Source organism: Delphinapterus leucas, chromosome 2, assembly GCF_059928025.1.
Source record: "Delphinapterus leucas isolate spDelLeu-1000000601 "Yukka" chromosome 2, BTC_Dleu_Yukka2, whole genome shotgun sequence".
NCBI classification, from domain to species: domain Eukaryota; kingdom Metazoa; phylum Chordata; class Mammalia; order Artiodactyla; family Monodontidae; genus Delphinapterus; species Delphinapterus leucas.
In genome coordinates, this window is record NC_143130.1 from 175467752 (window position 1) to 175487825 (window position 20074).

Sequence of the window (20074 nt, forward strand, 5' to 3'; positions counted from 1 at the left end):
TGGAAGGAATAGGTGTCACAGATTCAAAGGCCAGCTCAGCCCCAGGCAGCTGCGGGATTTGAGACCATCTCTGCTCCCTGCGTTCAGTTTCCGCCTCTGCAGGCGGGGTTGAAAGCCCAGACCTCAGGGTTGCAGCCTGGAAGCAGGGCCCCTCTGTGTGGGGCCTGGCTCGGGGCCTGGGAGCCCTCCCCCACAAGCCACCCACCCGCCCCTTCCCTCTCTGGGCGGTTCGTGCAGGACTCACGCTGACAGCTGTCCGGGAAGGGGGGTTATTTGTACAAAGCAGCCTGACTGTGTCTAAATCCCTCCCTGGGGCACTGGTTCCAAATTAAAATGTGGAGATTTGATCTCTGCCAGCCCCCACCCCCACCCCCACCCCCCACCCCCAGAGGACTCCCTCCTCTGCCTTCCGCCTGGTCCTGCCCCGGTGTCCTCACCACCCAGAGGAGCACCGCCACCTTACCCTCCCCCATCTCCAGCCCCGCCCACGCCCACGCCTCCTCCTTCTCCCCCCTCGCTCCCACCCCTCCTGCTGGTCTATCCTTTTGGCATAGGGAGGAGTGGGCGGTGCCCTCCAGCCCTCCAGCCCAGGAGGGCAGCAAGGGGACAATCACATAGGGAACTAATTAATTCACCGAGCAAGCCGTCCGCCATCTTGTCTCGTCAACCCTTAGAGATAGATGTATCACGATGCTCATTTAAAGATGAGGAAATTGCAGGTCGAGGAGGTCACTGCTCAAGGTGACACATGGCCCAGCTAGGGATGGGGTGGAATTCACACATGGAGCCTCTTACCTTATTCGCGCTGAGAACGGCTGCCTTTTGAAATGTGTTTCCTTGTCTCTGGACACGCTGCGTACAGGAGCATCATACCCAAAGGAGCTGCATGGTAGGCACCGTTGACCACATTACATGCGGGGGGCCTGATGTCGGGGGGTGGGATAACGGGCCTGAGCCCGTGGCGAGTCACTGGGATGTGAGATAAGGCTGGACGGCTTTGCAACCGCCCCTCTGTCCTTCCCCGTCCCATGTTTGGAGACCAGCTGAGGAGGAAAACCACGTGGCTTCTTCTTTGTCATGATGGGCTGTCCCGTGCACTGTAGGGTGTTCAGCAGCATCCGTGGCCTGCACTCACTAGATGCCGATAGCGAACCCCCATCTCCTGACCGAAACTGTCTGTAAACATGCCCTGTGGGGGACAAAATCACCACCCCCAGTTGAGAATCACTGCCTTACAGTTTTCTGTTTTCCTTAAAGAAAGGCTGTGCTATTTGTCTCAAGGGCATTTAGAAAATCAGAATAGTTGATGCCCCCAGAGTAAGTAACACAGAGCATGGACAAGAAACACAGGCCAGATGTGATAGTATTATTATTGTTACTGTTGTTGTTGTAGCTGTCAGTGCCTTGCCTATTGTAGGTGGAGATAAATCACCATGAGCTGGTGATGGAGCCCTGGAGGGTGGACAATGAAAGCTCATAGATGAGTCCTGTGGCTGACTCACAGGACACTTTGAACACGTCTGTTTGCCTTTGGGAACTCAGTGTTCCCATCTCTATAATGGGAAATCTGAAAGATGTAACCCTCAAGGACCATCTTAAGTCTAGTATTTCCAGATTTCCCAGATTCAATCTCTGATTCTGGGACCAGTGTTATCACACAGAACCAAAGTGCATGGGCTCTGGGCTCTGCCCATCTGGATTCAGACCACAGCCCGAGCACTTACCAGCTGGGTGACCTTAAGCAGGTCCCTGAATCTTACCATGTGTCTGTCCCTTCATCTGTAGAACTCTGAGACCAGATCTGCCTCTTATGGTTGTCACAAGCATGAAATGAGATGATCTATATACTAGAACAGTGCAGGCACTGATAACAGGCCCGTAAGAATTCATTATTATCATCAGAAATACTCCAGTTGTATTTAAAAACATATGATTCTCATTTATGATCTCAAGCCCACTGAATCAGATCTTCCAAGGTGAAACTATGTGATGGTATTTTTTCAAATCTTTCCCAAATGATTCTGAAGTAGTGGGTCCTTGGCCTGGCATAAGTTGTGTAGAATTCTCTGATGTTAGAAAGATTTCGTTAATGTTTCAAGTGTTGCTGTATGAGGGGGCCCTGAGTGGTATGAAGTTAAGAAATGTACTCTGGCCTCAGGGAACCACCATCTAATCAGGCAAGGCCAACTTATAAGTGAAATACATAGCCCAAGTGGGCCTCTGTGGCCAGGACCACAAAGAAATTTGGAACATGTGCTCAGACATAACAGAGGAGAGAAGGTGATCTTCAGGGTTGCCAAGTAAGGTTGTGCAGGTTGTTGACTGCACTTACGTGCCCAAGAAAGGTGACTTTTTCTATTCACACAAAAGCACCATGGGGCAAGTGGAAGGCCTGGAGGTCGTTGATCACCCAGGATGCCCTGGAAGCTCTGACTCATCCATCACTGCCAGCCCAGCTGCCCCCTTCTCTGGGTAGTTTTCTCTAAAACCCCACAAAAGGAATGGACCACTGTGCCAGGCTCTATTATAGTCTTGTCTTTCCCAGATTTGAATTGCACATTTGGGTCAATACCTCCCCCAAGAGATTATGAGCCCTTTGAGGGCAGGAACTGTGTGTTTATTGTATTTTTTTTTAATTTGGTGTTTCTAACATCGAATATGTGGTCTGGTGTAGAGTAGGTGTTGAGCAGGTGCTTGTTGGATGAATGAATGATCAGATAAGTAAACAAATGAATTCCAACTAAGTAAAAGGGTCTTAGGGATCATCAGTGGAAAGGAACTACGTCACCCATCAAGAGAACGGGGTGCCAGCTGAAGGGAGTTCTTGGAGGAGGTGGAGGAGGAAATGAGCCTTGAAGGATGGACGTGATTTTGCTGGGCAGAGACGCGGTGCAGAGGAAGTGAAGGGAGCGCGCTCCAGCAATCTCACGCACAGAAAATGAGATTAAAAAAAGTGGAAAACACAAGGCATCGTTAATAAAGGGTTCAAAGAAAGCATGGTTTGATGGTTCCCGTGGCAACGCGTTCTTCATTTGGTTTGGAATCACAAAATAAATATTTTCATAGAATCAACAGGAAAATAAGAGGACACATGGTGCTGCACCTGGGGGAAGTCTTTGCACTCTGGGGGACCCTCGTCATTTTGTCCTTGGACCCTCATCATTTTGTCCACAGCTTCTCAGAGTTGAGCAAATGCCAGATTCTTAGGTTCCATGTGCCCGAGAGACAGGGAAGCCCTGGGTGCCAAAGGGACCCCAAAATGCACTGTCAGGTGTGTGACACTGATGATGTTCCTCCCCACCCTGACAGCCCTGGGCTCTGACCACACCTGGCTGTACGACTCTGGACAAGTTGGATTTGTCTCTGGGCCTCAGTTTTCTCATCCATGTAAAGGGAAATACACATGCCCACTTCTCAGGACTGACAGTCAAATTAAATGAAACACAATGCTGGCTTTGTGGGCACTTAATCCATGTTGGTTCTCTTTTCTCAGAAAGTTCCATTAATGTCCACTTGGCTGAATTAGGGAATCTGTCTCCAAACTTAAGAGATAACCCTGTATCTTTAAACCTGATGGAATTTCCTTTCAACCAGTAATGCCATCAAGGGGCTCTGTCTTTTGATGATTCCAAAGGCAAAGATTTATTCCCTACAATTTCCATTGCAGTGCTGTTCTATTAGGAAAATATACACTGTGTCAGCCATGGTGGGATACTGAAGTCCACAGAGAAACCCCCATAATGTAGAATATTCTGCATAATGGAAATGTATGAGGAGAGGCAAAGGGTTTTTACTAATACAGGGAAATCATGTTGTAGATTTAACTGGGAAGCTTCAAACACAACTCATAATCATTTCACCTTTGGGTTATTTTCTTTACTACAAAGATTTTTGCTTTGTTTTGTTTGTTTTGTTTTGTTTTGTTTTGTTGAGAGTATCAAAATAGAACACCTTGGGACAAATTCCTCCATCAAGCCCAACGTAGACTCAGCTTCCAAGTGCCCTGTGACCACATTGCCAAGATCACGCTCCTGGTAGGAGCCCCAAGGATGACACGTGTTGCCCCTCACTTCATCAGGCTGTGATAGTACACAAGACCCAGGGCTAGTTCCGTGCATCTGGCCCCCTGAACAACTTCACACCCAGCCTCGTGCTAGGAGCTACAGAGAAGGGCGACTGACAGGTTTGCAGGAACTCCCACTGCAGTGAGAGAAGAGGGCGTAAAATGGAGAAGCTGCCGTTTCTCACGTGGACCCCATCTCTGTGTCCTGCCCCTCCTGTGCCTGTTTCTTAGTCTCGTCCCATGTGCTCACGCTAAAGGCAGCTAAAGGGTTAAAAGCACAGATGCTGCAGCCAGGTCACCTACAGTGAAGCCTCCCTCTGCGGGGGTGGCTGTGTGAGGCTGGGCAAGTGACACAACCTCTCTGTGCCTTGGTTTCCTCATCGGGAAAAGTCATATGATGACAGTACCCTCCTCATAGGCAGTGTGAGACTCCTGGGTCGGTAAAGCTCTTAGATCAGGGCATGACCCTCGGCACGTGCTCAGTGAGGGCTTTCTATTAATGTTAGTTCAGACGCTACTGAGATAAAGACTATCGGACTTCAAATCACACAATCTTTCCACTCGCCCCACTGCCAGATATCCACAAATAACTCAGAAACGAGACCCTTGGAGGGGCTGAAACAGAGGGTCAAAGGGGACAGGAGTTGCCTGGCCCCTGGTTACAGAGGGGATGGGGAGGAACAGGGGTGCTGGAATTTGGCTGCTGTGGGTTTGAATTCTACTCTTACCGCCCACTGATGGTCTACCCCCCCCCCCCACCCAGTTCCTCTGCAGCTCTGCACCTTGGTCGCTCTGTCTGAAAGATGGGGCTAGCTGCCACCCATTCCTGGAGAAGTTCCCATCAGCAACAAGCACACATCCAATAAAGCTCGAGAACTGGGTTATTAACCTAGCACCGAGCTGCCAGGAAGGGTGATGGGGAAGATTATGTAAGACAATATATGTGTGACATCTGCATTGCCCGGTGGGTGCAGGCTGTCTCTCACCCTTGAAGGACTCCAGGAGAAACAAGTTAAGACAGGTCCCCTGGGGGGCAGGGGGTTTAGAAGGCATTGAGAGAAGACAGGGCTTTGGACAGCCAGAGATGGGGGGCAGGGTCCTTCCAAACAGAAGAAGCAGCTTGGGCAATGAGCCAGTGCCTCAGAGCATCCTCAGATGGGCACAGTACTATCAGAGCATCCTGGACAGGTCTGGGGTGTAGGAGGTGGTGGGAGAAAAGAAGAGAGAGGGACAGGGAGAGAAAGGAAAGAGGGAAGAAGGGAGGAGAGAGAGGAGGGAGGGAGGACGGGGTATGGGAAGCGCTTGAGTCCAGCTCTTTCCCTGAAGCCCCATCTGTGGCCAGCCAGCACAGTGCTGACACCACACATGCCCCACACACCCGCAGCGCCTGACCCCACGCGGAAGGCCCTTGTTCCGCAGCCACCCTGCACGACCTCTGGGGAGCGTGATTACAAACTTCGACACTCCCATTTCACCCTTTCAAAGGGCACTCTTCCCACTCGGGCATCTGCTTCCCTCCACTTGGAGATGTAATGCACCTGCTTGCCACTGAGAGATTTAGTGTCCGCCCCCCCACCCCTGAAAAGAAAAATGTAGCTTGAGATTTTAATTCTTATTCATGTCATTTTACAATAGCTTCATTCATTCCTACTGGCTGTATGACTTTTCTTCTTTTTTTAATTTATGGAGTACCTGTGTGACGTATGAATTAGAGAAAGGAAATGTTATTAGAAAGGTCCCAGAGAGCGAGCTGTTTCATGTCTGAGGACTGAAAAGTAAGGGAAAAGGAAAGAGTGATACGTGGGGCAAAGAGAGCTGTGTTCTAGCCAGAACTGGCCTCCGAAGTGCTGTGTGACTTTGGACAAGGAAGTTAACCTCTCTGGGCCATGTGACTCTTTGTCTAAGGGATGGCCACCCACTCTCATCAAATAGCATCTCTGTTACAGCAGCCCTCTTGGTTAGGTATGGTCATTGTCATGATTTGTATGGAGAAGCCCCCTTTAGGGGGCCTGAGCCCAGACCCCAGCCCATCTCATGGGGCTCCAGCTGCAAACAGAGTAAGGCTGAGCCCCCCTGCCGCCCCCACCATCTTGTTGTCCAGCTTCAGCTGCCAGGGTCTCTCACGGGCAGAAGCAGAAACGAAGAAATCCAGTAAGCCTGGGGAGACCAACGCCTTGGCCCCATAAAGCCCTTTTCCTAAACAGCTGGCCACAGCTGCCCAGAGCTAAGTCTTGCGGTAACTTGGCCCAGAGCCCTGAAAACTGAGGGGCTAGGGCATGGGGACCCGAGGAGGGGAGAAACAAAAGATGCTCCTGCTCATTCCACCGCCCACTGGCTGTGAGGCCTCGCCCCTCACGCCTCAGTGTCCCCAGCTGTGAAGCACACAAAGCCCCCTCCCTTGGCATTGTACAGTGACGGGACTATGGTTGTCAGACAGCCAAGGTCAAGGTCTGGCTTGGGTGGGTCCCCCTCAAAAGTCCCGCGCAGAAAGCCCTTCCCAGCCTCTCCTACTGCATCACCCGCCCCTCCCCACCCACAGCTCACCCCCCACCCCTGGCCCCAGGAACATGCACACCTGTCTGCCTCCTCGTCTCCATCCTCCCGGGACAAAGTACCAAGTGCCTGTGCCTTCACGGGGGCTGTGTCTGACCGAGAGCCAGGCTATTGGCAGCTCATTCAATGTCCCCTGAGATGGCCGCTCAGGCAGGGGGACGCTTTTCCAGGTTTGCTGCAGGTAGGTTTTATTTTTACGTCATTTACCGAAATTCTCCCAACAGGTTACGGCAGAAGGGCAAGAGCGATGTGGCAGGTCTCCGTGTGCTCGTAGGCCAAGCCCTGGATGCAGAGAGAACTAACAGCTCTCAAGCATCTTTCCTGCTGATGGCAGAAAACCATCAGTTTCTGATGACTCAGGGTCACCTGAGTTAAACTGTCACCTTTGGAAAAGTCCCCAGTCCGATCAGAGACTTTCCCCTTTCCTTCTCTCCAGGAAAGGTGTGAGGAATCTAGAGGAAGAAGAGCAGATCATTCTGGTTTCAGGGAAGTGTGGGTCCAGCCCACCACCATCCTCAGCACCTACTGGCCTCGGTCAGCTTCTGGCTTTGTTTTTGTTGCCGGGTATCTGAGGGCAGTGGCTGCCTTGGTCCCGGGCTCCCCATTCACAAGGTCCTCCTGTCCTAGGTTCAGGAGATTCTCCTGAGTCCCGAAGCCCTCTGTCAGCAGACCCCCACCCCTCAGGATTGCAGGTCCTACCAGAAGCTTCCTAGACAGATGCCACTGTGCAGGCGTGTGGGATAGTGAAGCAGGGAGACCCCTCGCTCAGCCGCTCTTGGTGCAATCAGCGGGGCCTCGCTCTCACCCCTCACATTCCCCCAGGGCTGCTCTAGCTGCTCTCACCCAAAGCTGATCAGGGAGGGCTGGGGAGATCCTCTGGGTGGGCAACTGCCCAGCTAAAACCCAGGTTTTACAATAGTAAGTGAGAAGGAAGAAAAGTATGTCTGCCACAGTGGCGCCATAAGGGTGGCATTCTCTATTTGCTCCATCTAGAAGACAAATGAGACACTGCGTGGGGGGACAGTGTATCTAGGCTCACGGTCAGAAATTCTGGGGGAGCCAGGAATCCCCTCAAATCCTGTACTTCTTGCTGTGTCACAGGCCATTGCACCCCCTCCCGGTGTCCCCAGCGTACCCCAAATCTTCCCTGTGCATCGCGTGGTCCCCCTCCTCTACTGACACAATACCCCTATTAACGTCAGTTAGGACAAAGTGACCCCAGATGGAACCACAAATACCCAATGGGCAGAAAATGAGATGGAAAATCCTATCGGTCCTTCTGACAGTTAAAGTAAAATTTTATGTGAGCAATATACTCTTGCTCTGATTACCATGCAGTATAATTTTATTCTGGTTTTTCTGGGCCCACTGAACCCCCTGCTCTTTTAAGTGTCCAAATGCTCTGCTTGCCAAGATAAGTGATTATAATTGACAGGGCATTGTCAACCTATAGCAAAGCTGATTTCATCAAGCATGCCAAGGGCCAGCTCTGGGGGCAGGTAGCTGAGTGGAGAGGGGTTTTGATCTCACTCTCTCCCTCTGGTACAGTCCACACTGGCACCAAAGGCTGGAGGGCAAGAGAACAAAGGGAATGTCGTGTCTCTGAATCCAAATCTTTCCCTTTGAAATGAGGCAGCCAGAATGGCCAATAAAACTGTGGAAATGGATTTCTGGCTGCATTTGATGTTAAGCCTTTAGTGTCAAGCGCCTGGTCTATCGGTTCTGTGTTCATGCCCCATCCTTTCTTTATTCCCTTTGCTCCCCTTGTATTCCCCCCTCCTCTGGATGGCCTTGTGGGGAATTTGTCCTTTCATAAATAATTTCTTAAAGTTGCCGGATAGGCAGTTGCGTCCCATTGCTGCTTTGACGCGAAAAGAACAAATTAAGTCTTAAAAGAATGGTGATTCGCTCTGTGTCAGTAATAGAACTGGTCTCATATAGATTGACTAAGACCAGAATTCTCCTGCTTCAGTCTTAAATTCTCTGTTTATTACCGCATCTCTGTGTACAGAGTTGCCACCCTTTCACACTGAGACATCATAATCCCATACCATCACTTTCCACCTAGAGAAGACAGTGGGAGAGAGAGTCCAAGGTTTAGGGCCTCCTCCCTAGTCATCTGTAACAGGATATCTGTGACAGGGAGCTGAGCTTTCATCCTGAGTGGTTAGCCTAGTCCTTAATTCAGAGGGAAGGATGCGGCCCATCCGCGGCGCCATCCCCGCCGTCACCCTGAGCTGTTTTCAGGCTGGGGGAGGTGATGAAAACAGAGCTTTGAGTACCCAGACCATAGTCAGTTTCTGGGATCCCAGTGAACCAGAGTGTAGCCTCACCCACCCTACTTACATCCTTCAGTGGGATCAAACTAATCGACCCCTTTTACACAGTGGTTTGTGGTTCCTGGTTAAGAGGAAGGACCCGGTAAAAGTGAAGAGAAGAGCAAATGGGATATGGAATTTGAAAAACTAGTTTCCAATCCTGATGCTGCCTCTTACTGGGTAATCTTGGGTTACTTACTTCTCCTCCTGCGGCTCAGACATCCGGCTGTAAAAATGAGAGCCGTAATTCTTCCCCTGCCCTGAGTTCTAAATGAGGCTGGATATAAAAGCATTGTTTAAACTCCAAACAGTCATACAGATGAGAGCTAGCACCATTGCAAGAATATATCCATTAGCATCATTTGATCTTCATGACAGGTTAGAAAGGACCAGAACACCTTGCAGCAGCCATAGAGCCAGCCAGAGTTCCATCCCAGTAATAAAACCAGTCAGGTATGCTGGAAATCATGAATAACTCTAGGTAAAATGTACACAACATCTTCTTAAATGCTCTAAACAGCTGGTAAGGTAATAGGAAGTTAGGTCAAAATCTAAGCGGGAGTTAGAGAAAGAAGACCTGTAAAGTCACTGTTGTCCTGAGGACATCTGGTATACCTGGATAACTGGATCTTAGTTTTTCAGAGCCTTGGAGGATACAAGGGACATAACATAAAAACCAGAGCCTATTCAAGGTGGGGAATCCAAGAGAAGACCTTCCTTATGGAAAGTCGGAGTCTCAAAGGGTACAAGGGTGAACTAGACGGAAACACACATACACACGGGACACAGTCCTGCTGCTGAAGAGAGAAGCCTTTAGGTGGCCAGTTGGGGACCTTTAACACAGCCACAGCCTCCCTCTCTAGCTTCCCCTTCCTTTACCATCTGCTTAATCATCACCCCTGAGCTGCTGTGACACACTTCCCCGTCTCTTCTGGCCATTTCCTACCCCTCCCCTGCTGTACCTTCCATTGGCTGAACATTCTGTGGCTAGAATTTTCACCAGATACCCTTCTCCACACGCATGTCCCTTCTTAGCCATACACCCCAGCTTCACTCCACATCAGTTAAATCCCTTCTAATAATACTCCTGAAAAAAGTCAACTTTTGCCTGCTTAGGTGTTGGAATTTCTTTCCAAAATAATAATAATAAAAGTTTGATAATAATTGTAAGCACATCTTCTAGAAATAGCTTCTCCTACACTTTTAAGGACCCTAACCATGTCTGGGAGAAGGGAGTGGTCGTGGAGAGGGAGTATCATCTGGGGGCACCAACCCCTGGCCCAGCTTCTTTCTTTGCTCTCCTTGGTATGGTGATTATTTTGACCCATTTCACAGGTGTGACCAGCATCAGACCCTCTATGATACCAAAAAGAAAAAAAAAAGAAAGATGACCTGGTCCAATCCTTGAGTGTCGCCTTGGCCTCACCCAGACCCAGAGGATCAGGACCAGGTCTGAGGTCACACAGCACACCAGCAGATGACCTGTGAGGTCCCAGTCTTCCAACTCGCAGCCAGGCCCCCTGGCCACATCACACCATAGCCAGCGGGAAGGGCTCGCCCCAGCCTTTGTGCTTGTTCCCAGGCAGTAGCTTCTTTGCTGTCGTGGCAACCCTAGAAGGTGGGCAGGGCAGCCTTTATTCTGTCCTTTTACAGAGGAGAACAAAAGACTGGCAGCAAAGTTACCCAGCCAAGGCAGGAGAGGATTGATGAGAGAAGAAACGTGGATATGAGAAAGTGAGCTCAGAGTCTAACAATGGTCTCCCTCAAGTGAACTTAGAGAAATGCAAGTTACAGTAAATTGAACCTTAAATTCACTTTTTACAGTGGAGCTCTGCTTCCCAGACTCAAGTCCACTCAGTGTCTGGACAAGATGGGTCGCAGATTCAATAAAGCAAATTGAGTTAGGTTTATAGGAAAGGACCTCCCCTCCCTCAATGGGGAAGCAAGAAGGATGGAGGGGAGGAGGATAGAAGTACTTTATGCTTCAGCCCAGACTAAAAATTGGTCCTGAGATTTTGAAAACATCATTTAGGATTAGAGGGGTCTGTAATTTCAAAGCTTTCAACTGATCTGATTTTTGTTTTTAAGATGTGAGGATTTAAATTCACCCTCAGAGAAAGAGATGTTTTTATTTTGTGAAAAGCAACACCCAATGAATTCCTTCAGATCTGAAACAGAGGCCCACAGCTGATATAACAATATCTGTGAACCACACTATTCTATATTCAATTCAACATGTATTTATTGAGCACCTACTGTGTGCCAGACACCATTCTAGGCTTGGGACTGCAGTAATGAATAAAACAGACAAAAATTCTTGCCCTCATGGAGAAGACAGATGATAAATACCAGCAAATAGGTTTTATAATATATATTAGGTGTTAAATGCTGTGGAGAAAAACAATGAAGGAGGTCAGGGAGTCCTAGGAGGGGTGTCAATTCAAGTATAGTCATCAGAGAAGGTCTCCTGAGAAGCTATCATTTGAACAAAGACTTAAATAAGATGAGGCAGAAAACCTTCAGGTAAAGAGTAATTCAGGCATGGAGAACTGCAAGTGCAAAGCCTTGAGACAAGTGAGGGAAAGAGGGAACTCGGAGGTGAGGTTAAATGGTAGGATCTTGGGAGGATGAAGATGGAGAATAGACTGTGTCACACTTGATGTTAGTCAAGCCTGAATGATGAAGATACCCAAGATAAGTGGGGATTGACGGGGTTGCCCTCAACAAGCAGAGAGTAAGGCCATTCCTGAGAAGGGGGGATCTTCCTGGAGAGAGTCAACATTTCCTCTCCCCTTCACTCTGGGAAAAGATCAGTCATAAGAAGAGGAAAGAAGGGCAAGAGATCCAGGCCTACACTGGTGGGGAGCTGAGCCTTGAGGAGGTAGACAGAGGGTATAGGCTGATTCCTCAGAGGGGCAGAGGAACGCCCACCCAGTGGGGTATCTGAGCTGACCCCAGGACAGGGCAGCAAGAGGAAAAGGTCTTGTAGGGAACCTGAGGATGATGCCAGCCTGCAGATGCCCATTCAAGGGTGCCTGCACATTTTTCCCCATGTTATTCTTCCCTTCCATTATCTGTGAACTTCAGGAAATTCAGAAATTTCTGCCTCTGCTTGCCTAGGGGGAATCTGTTTCAGAACTGGGCCACAGGGAGGCTTGCACAGAGCCAGCAGAGAGATGCAGAGCATAGGTCTGGGCCACACTGGCTACAGTGCCCAAAGGCCACTGGCACAGACTTGGGGAGTACGGAAGCCCTTTCCACAAACTTTAGCGGGACTCAGATAAAAGACAGGAGTCCTTTTGCCAGACTGGAGAAGGCAGGTATATTCAAAAAAAAAAAAAAGAAAAGAGCATAAACCTGCAAGGGTTAGGAAAAGAGCATCAGCGGAGAGTCAACGAACTTCTACAAGATGGAAGGAGAGAGAGGAGGAGTGAAAAAAAAGAATCAAAGTAGAAGAAACCACACTCCAGAACACTCATGGAGGGGCCTTTGGCAGAGGAGAGAGAAGATGGACTTAGGAGCTTCAGACAGGCTCAGGATCAGAAACATCATGTAAGAAAAAGCAGGAGTGAGAAGTGGGGTTGAAAACAGAAACTAAATTGAACTCTTTATTTGCCCATCCACACAGAGAAACAAACAGCCAATATCTACTCCCATTTTTTTTAATGGATAAATTTTCTTTAAAGCAATTAAATGGGAAAAACTAGGAGTGCTTGTATAAGCACCAGTGCCTGAGAGCAAAGACCTCTAGATTTGGGGAATGGGCACCCCCCCATTAACATTCAGCCCTCTGACCTGTCACCCCAGACAGAAGTTTGACTGTCAATGAGTTTTGTTCAAATACACTGAGTCCCCGATTGGTTTTCTAGTATCTCATTTGTTTACTTATATGATTAACCAAGGATCATCAGACATTTTAGGAAAATTGAACATAAAAGAGAGACCAAATTTTTTTTAAAAAAATGAAAAACTGACTTTGGAGGAAACAAAGATAATTCAGAGAAAATAAACTTGTCTTCTCAGAGATATGCAAGAACATATTGCATCCATAAGGAAAGAACAGAATGCTACATAAAATGAACAATCATACAGCAAAAAAGAGTTCTGGGAAATTAAATATATGATGTCAAAAAAGGAAGAAAATTCAATAAAAATGTTGGAAGGTAACATTGAGGAAATCTTCTAGAGTGCAGAACAAAAAAATCTATGAAATGGAAATACAAGAGCAAAGTAAAGAGGAGAGGCATAGAAGAGCAATTTAAGAGATTTAGCATTGGACCAATAAAAGTTCTAGGAAGACAAGGTGGTTAAAACAAAGGTGAGAAGAAATTCCAAAAAATAATAATAATGCAAGAAATTTCCCAGAGGTAAAGGACAAAAAGCTTCAGAATAATCAAGTCCCTTGAGTGATCAGTACAATGAATACTCAATATTCATAACTATATCATTAAGAAATTTTAGGAGCTCCACAGATAAAGAGAAAATCTCCAAATTATCCAGGGGTCATCTTCAAAAGAAAGGGAATAAAACCAATATTATATTTTTCATTAGCACAACTAAATCTAAGAACACAGTGGTGAAATTCCTCCAAAGTTCTAAGAGAAGATAAGTGTCAACTGAGACTTTCATATCTTGCTAAAGTATGACTAAAGGGTGAGAATAGAACAAAGTATAAGAGAAGAATAATGACATTATCAGACATATAAATATTTATAGGGAAGTTTGTCAAAGTTATGCTCATGAAATGGAAAGGAGTTAAAAAAAAAAAAAAAAAAAGGTGAATAGGACATAGTATTCAACCCAGGAAAGTGTCTTGTCAGCAGCTCTATGGAGCCTAAAGTAACTGGCCTGGCTTAGAGCAGAAGAATAGAGGGGAGGAAGGAGGGGGTCATCTGTAAAAATGAGGTAGATTTCAGGAATTTGTATAGATTCTTGAGAACTTGAAATACCTCAAGGAGGTAATAAATACAAACAAAGCAAGAAAATAAAGGAACCAAAGCTGATAAACACAGACCAAGCAAGAAAATAAAAGAACCTATTAGAAACTTTAAAAAAGAAAATGAACAGTAATCATAGTAATAATCCTAGTACTCTTGGCTATGAGGTGAATGATATTTATGGTCACAGTGAAGTAAACATGATTTGCTTCATGGATGTTCCACTTCTGGAATCAACCTATAGAGAAAGCTTGGTAGACTGTAATTTACAAAACAAAAAATAAATTTTATCCATCTTAACATTATAAAAGTGAAAGTACATTTGTTAGAAATGAGAAGCAGAAGAAAGGGAAGTGGGAGGGGAGGTCCTAAGAGGGGTTGGAGCATCATACACTCATCTCATAAATTGTGAGTCAAATGTTATTGTAGGTCACTGAAGGAATAAAAACTATGTATGTGCGATTTAAACTAATAAAGAAACTAAAAGATTGTGTGTGTGTGTTTGTGTGTGTGTGTGTGTGTATATAAAATGAGTAGGGGGACAGAGATGTGGGTGATGGTCCAAATGAACAAATTCTTTTGTTATGGGAGGGCCCTGATATATGATACCTAAACTTGACCAATCAAAAATAACATTACTTTCATGTACATTTTTAATATATATATTTTATATATTATATATATATGTGTATGTATAGACACAAGGACAAACAAAAACAAACAAGCAGAAATAGTTAACAGAATTACAAGTGATTTACTCAGGAGAAAAAGGAACCCCCAGCAGCCAGGTAGGACGTGGGGCTTGGGGGGAGTGAAGGGGGAGAAGAAGTGGAAGCGGGATGGGACTGGCGTCCCTGAGTGGTGGCTGGGGGAGGGGAAGGGAAGGGATCTCATGCCCAAAGGGGGAAATTGGGGGACCAATGGGAGGGCAGAAGATCAAAAGGGAGCGTGGCCGGGTTTCCCTTGACCACTTGGGCCCCCAGGAGCCTGCTGAGATCCCAGGCCTGATCCTCTGCCCACCGAGGCTCCCTCCAGCTGGGAGGATCCTGAGGGAGTGGGAGGGAGGGAAGGGGGAGCAAAAGTAAAGGCCAGACCTCTGGGACTGGCACCCCTGAGGGGTGGCTGGGGGAGAGGAGGAGTTCCTACACCCAGCAAGACCCACCCATGGTTAGGGGTCCAGCAGGAATGGGGGAGACCCTGGGGGGACTTGGGAGGACACAGAGGAACAGAAGGGAATGCGGCCAGTGCTCTCCCTGTCCACTTAGGCACCAGGGAGCCTGTTGGGCTCCTGGCCCTAATCCTCTGCCATCGGAGCCTCCCTCCTGCAATGCAGAGCCCAAGCCCCGCCCCTGCACCCCACCCAGGGCCCCACCTCTACACTCAGAGACCCCCTCTGAGACCCCCTCCAACACAATGGGCCTACACCCCACCCACACACCCTCACCCAGGACCTTACCTCCAAACTCCAGAACTCCACACTCTGGAGGCAGCCCTTTGGACGTGCTGCCTCTCCACTTCTGCACAGGTCCTAAGCAGAGGCCCTGTCCATGCTTGAACGGCGCCCCGCCTATAACCTTCCCCAAGGCCATTTCCGGGTGCCTGGGTTCTGAGCCTAGGCCCTGCCCCACGTTCAAATGTTCTGCCAGCCCACCTAGGTCACGCCCCACCCGAAACCCTGCCTAAGTTTCACCTCCACCTAAACTCCGCCCATCCCATAGGCAAGGGTTTTGTTTTGTTTTTTCTTTTTTCCTTTTAGATTGGGGTTCTGTTTTACCTTGTTGTTGATTCATTTATACTTTTAATTTTTCTAATAAATCTTTTAATTCTTTATACTTTGTTATTGTTCTGCTCCTTTTGGCTTGTTCCCACACCTCCCCTTTTTTTTCTTTTTTCTGGTGAGGTTTTGTTTTACCTTATTGAAGCTGTTTCAATTATATTTTTATTTTTCCTAATATATTTTTTACCTTTCTAAATTTATTTTGTTTTTTATTCTTTGTTATTGTACGGCTCCTTTTTTCTTTTTTCTTCTTTTTTTTGTTTTTGTGGTTTTTTTGCCTCACCACGTGGCTTGCAGGATCTTGGTTCCCAGGCCAGAGGTCAGGCCCAAGCTCCTGTGGTGGGAGCTCCAACTCCAAATCGCTGTACTAACAAAGAACCTCAGACCCAGGGAAAATTAATCGGAGTGAGGCCTCACAGAGGTCCTCATCTCGGCAGCAAGACCCGGCTCTATCCAACCACCTGCAAACTCCAGTGCTGCATGCCTCAGGCCAAACAACCAGTAAGACAGGAAGACAGTCCCACCCATCAAAAAAAAAAAAAGAAAAAGAAATGAAGCAACAAAAAAATATGTTACAGATGAAGGAGCAAGTTAAAAACCTACAAGTCCAAATAAATGAAGACAAAATAGGCAACCTACATGAAAAAGAATTCAGAGTAATGATAGTAAAGATGATCCAAAATCTCAGAAACAGAATGGAGAAAATACAAGAGACATTTAACAAGGATCTAGAAGAACTAAAGAGCAAACAGTGATGAACAACACAATAACTGAAATTAAAAATACTCTAGAAGGAACCAATAGCAGAATAACTGAGGCAGAAGAACGGATAAGTGACCTGGAAGATAAAATAGTGGAAATAACTACCACAGAGCAGAATAAAGGAAAAAGAATGAAAAGAATTGAGGTCAGTCTCAGAGACCTCTGAGACAACATTAAACACACCAACATTCGAATTATAGGGGTCCCAGAAGAAGAAGAGAAAAAGAAAAGGTGTAAGAAAATGTTTGAAGAGATTATAGTCAAAAACTTCGCTAACGTGGAAGAGGAAAGAGCCAGTCAAGTCCAGGAAGCGCAGAGAGTTCCATACAGGATAAACCCAAAGAGAAACACGCCGAGACACATATTAATCAAACTATCAAAAATTAAATACAAAGAAAAAATATTAAAAGCAGCAAAGGAAAAGCAACAAATAGCATACAAGGGAATCCCCATAAGGTTAACGGCTGGTCTTTCAGCAGAAACTCTGAGAACCAGAAGGGAGTGGCAGGACATATATAAAATGATGAAAGGGGAAAACCTACAACCAAGATTACTCTACCCAGCAAGGATCTACTTCAGATTCGATGGAGAAATCAAAAGCTTTACAGACAAGCAAAAGCTACAAGAATTCAGCACCAGCAAACCATCTTTACAGCAAATGCTAAAGGAACTTCCCTAAGTGGGAAACACAAGAGAAGAAAAAGCCACAGAAACAAACCCAAATCAATTAAGAAAATGGTAATAGGAGCATACATATCAGTAATCACCTTGAATGTCAATGGATTAAACGCTCCAACCAAAAGACACAGACTGGCTGAATGGATACAAAAACAAGACCCTCATATGTGCTGTCTACAAGAAACCCACTTCCAACCTAGGGACACATACAGACTGAAAGTGAGGGGATGGAAAAAGATACTCCATGCAAATGGAAATCACAAGAAAGCTGGAGTAGTAATACTCATATTAGATAAAATAGACTTTAAAATAAAGACTATTACAAGAGATAAGGAATGACAATACATAATGATCAAGGGATCAATCCAATAAGAAGATACAACAATTATAAATATTTATGCACCTAACATAGGAGCACCTCAATACATAAGGCAAATGCTAACAGCCATAAAATGAGAAATCGACAGTAGCACAGTAAGAGTGGGGGACTTTAATACCTCACTTACACCAAAGACAGATCATCCAGACAGAAAATAAATAAGAATACACAAGCTTTAAACAGCACAATAGACCAGATAGACTTAATTGAGATTTTTAGGACATTCCACCCAAAAGTGGAAGAATACACTTTCTCCCCAAGTGCACACAGAACATTCTCCAGAATAGATCACATCTTGCATCACAAATCAAGCCTTGGAAAATTTAAGAAAATTGAAATCGTATCAAGCAATTTTACAACCACAACACTATGAGATTGGAAATCAATTACAGGGAAAAAAAGAACAGTAAAAAACACAAATACATGGAGGCTAAACAGTGCACTGCTAAATAATCAAGAGATCACTGAAGAAATCAAAGAGAAAATGAAAAATACCTAGAAACAAATGACAACAAAAACATAACAATCCAAAATCAATGGGATGCAGCAAAAACAGTCCTAAGAGGGAATTCCATAGCAATTCATGCTCACCTCAAGAAACAATAAAAATCTCACATAAACAATCTAACCTTACACCTAAAGCACCTAGAAAAAGAAGAACAAAGAAAACCCAAAGTTAGTAGAAGGAAATAAATCATAAAATCAGAGCAGAAATATGAAATAGAAACAAAGAAAACAATAGCAAAGATCAATAAAACTAAAAGCTGGTTCTTTGGGAAGATAAACAAAACTGATAAACCTTTAGCCAAACTCATCAAGAAAAAAAGGGAGAGGACTCAAATCAATAAAATTAGAAATGAAAAAGGACAGATTACAAATGGCAACAAAGAAATACAAAATATCATAAGAGACAACTACAAGCAACTATATGCCAATAAAATGGACAACCTGGAAAAAATGGACAAATTCTTGGAAAAGTACAACCTTCCAAGATTGAACCAGGATGAATTAGAAAATATAAACAGACCTGTCACAGGTAATGAAATTGAAACTGTAATTTAAAATCTTCCAACAAACAAAAGTCCAGGACTAGATGGCTTCAGAGGGGAATTCTATCAAACATTTACAGAAGAGTTTACACCTATCCTTCTCAAACTCTTCCAAAGAATTGTAGGGGGAGGGACACTCCAATAAACATTCCATGAGTCCGCCATCACCCTGATACCAAAACCAGACAAAGATATCACAAAAGAAGAAAATTATAGACCAGTATCACTGATGAACATAGATGCAAAAATCCTCAATAAGCTACTAGCAAACAGAATCCAACAACACATTAAAAGGATCATACACCATGATCAAGTGGGATTTATCCCAGGGATGCAAGGATTCTTCAATATACACAAAACAATCAATGTGATACACCATATTAACAAATTGAAGAATAAAAACCGATTGAAAAATAAAAACCAAGAAATCATCTCAATAGATGCAGAAAAAGCTTTTGACAAAATTCAACACCCATTTATGATAAAAACTTTCCAGAAAGTGGGCATAGAGAGAACCTACCTCAAAATAATGAAAGCCACATACGACAAAACCACTCTCAATGGTGAAAAACTGAAAGCATTTCCTCTAAGATCAGGAACAAGACAGGGTGTCCTCTCTCGCCACTGTTTTTCAACATAGTATTGGAAGTCCTAGCCACAGCAATCAGAGAAGGAAAAGAAATAAAAGGAATACAAATTGGAAAAGAAGAAGTAAAACTGTCACTGTTTGCAGATGACATGATACTATACATAGGAAATCTTAAAGATGCCACCTGAAAACTACAAGAACTAATCAAAGAATTTGGTAAGGTTGCAGGATACAAAATAACTGCACAGAAATCTCTGGCATTCCTATACACTAACAATGAAAGATCAGAAAGAGAAATTAAGGAAACAATCCCATTTACCATTGCAACAAAAAGAATAACATACCTAGGAATAAACCTACCTAAGGAGGCAAAAGACCTGTACTCGGAAAACTATAAAACACGGATGAAAGAAAGCAAAGATAACATAAACAGATGGAGAGATATACCATGCTCCTGGATTGGAAGAATCAGTATTCTAAAAATGACTATACTACCCAAAGCAATCTACAGGTTCAATTCAACCCCTATCAAATTACCAATGGCATTTTTCACAGAACTAGAACAAAAAATTTTACAATTTGTATGGAAACACAAAGGACCCTGAGTAACAAAAGTAATCTTAAGAAAGAAAATGGAGCTGGAGGAACCAGGTTCCCTGACTTCAGACTATACTACAAAGCTACAGTAATCCAGACAGTATGGTACTGGCACAAAAACAGAAATATAGATCGATGGCACAGGATAGAAAGCCCAGAGATAAACCCACACACATATGGTCACCTTATCTTTGAAAAAGGAGGCAAGAATATACAATGGAGAAAAGACAGCCTCTTCAATAAGTGGTGCTGGGAAAACTGGACAGTTACATATAAAAGAATGGAATTAGAACACACCCTAACACCATACACAAAAATAAACTCAAAATAGATTAACGACCTAAATGTAAGGCCGGACACTATAAAACTCTT

General features: G+C 45.2%; 1 long non-coding RNA gene across 4 annotated transcripts in view; it reads right to left on the reverse strand.

Annotated features, from left to right (window-relative positions):
• The window catches only part of LOC149750358 (uncharacterized), a 68896-nt gene extending 52568 nt beyond the window's left edge, over positions 1 to 16328 (reverse strand). For 3 of the 4 annotated variants that reach the window (XR_016392269.1, XR_016392267.1, XR_016392266.1), the window contains exon 1: positions 796 to 15314. This is a non-coding gene — a long non-coding RNA (uncharacterized LOC149750358). The other variant, XR_016392268.1, reaches the window with a different exon arrangement.
• Between the last annotated feature and the right edge of the window lie 3746 nt (positions 16329 to 20074).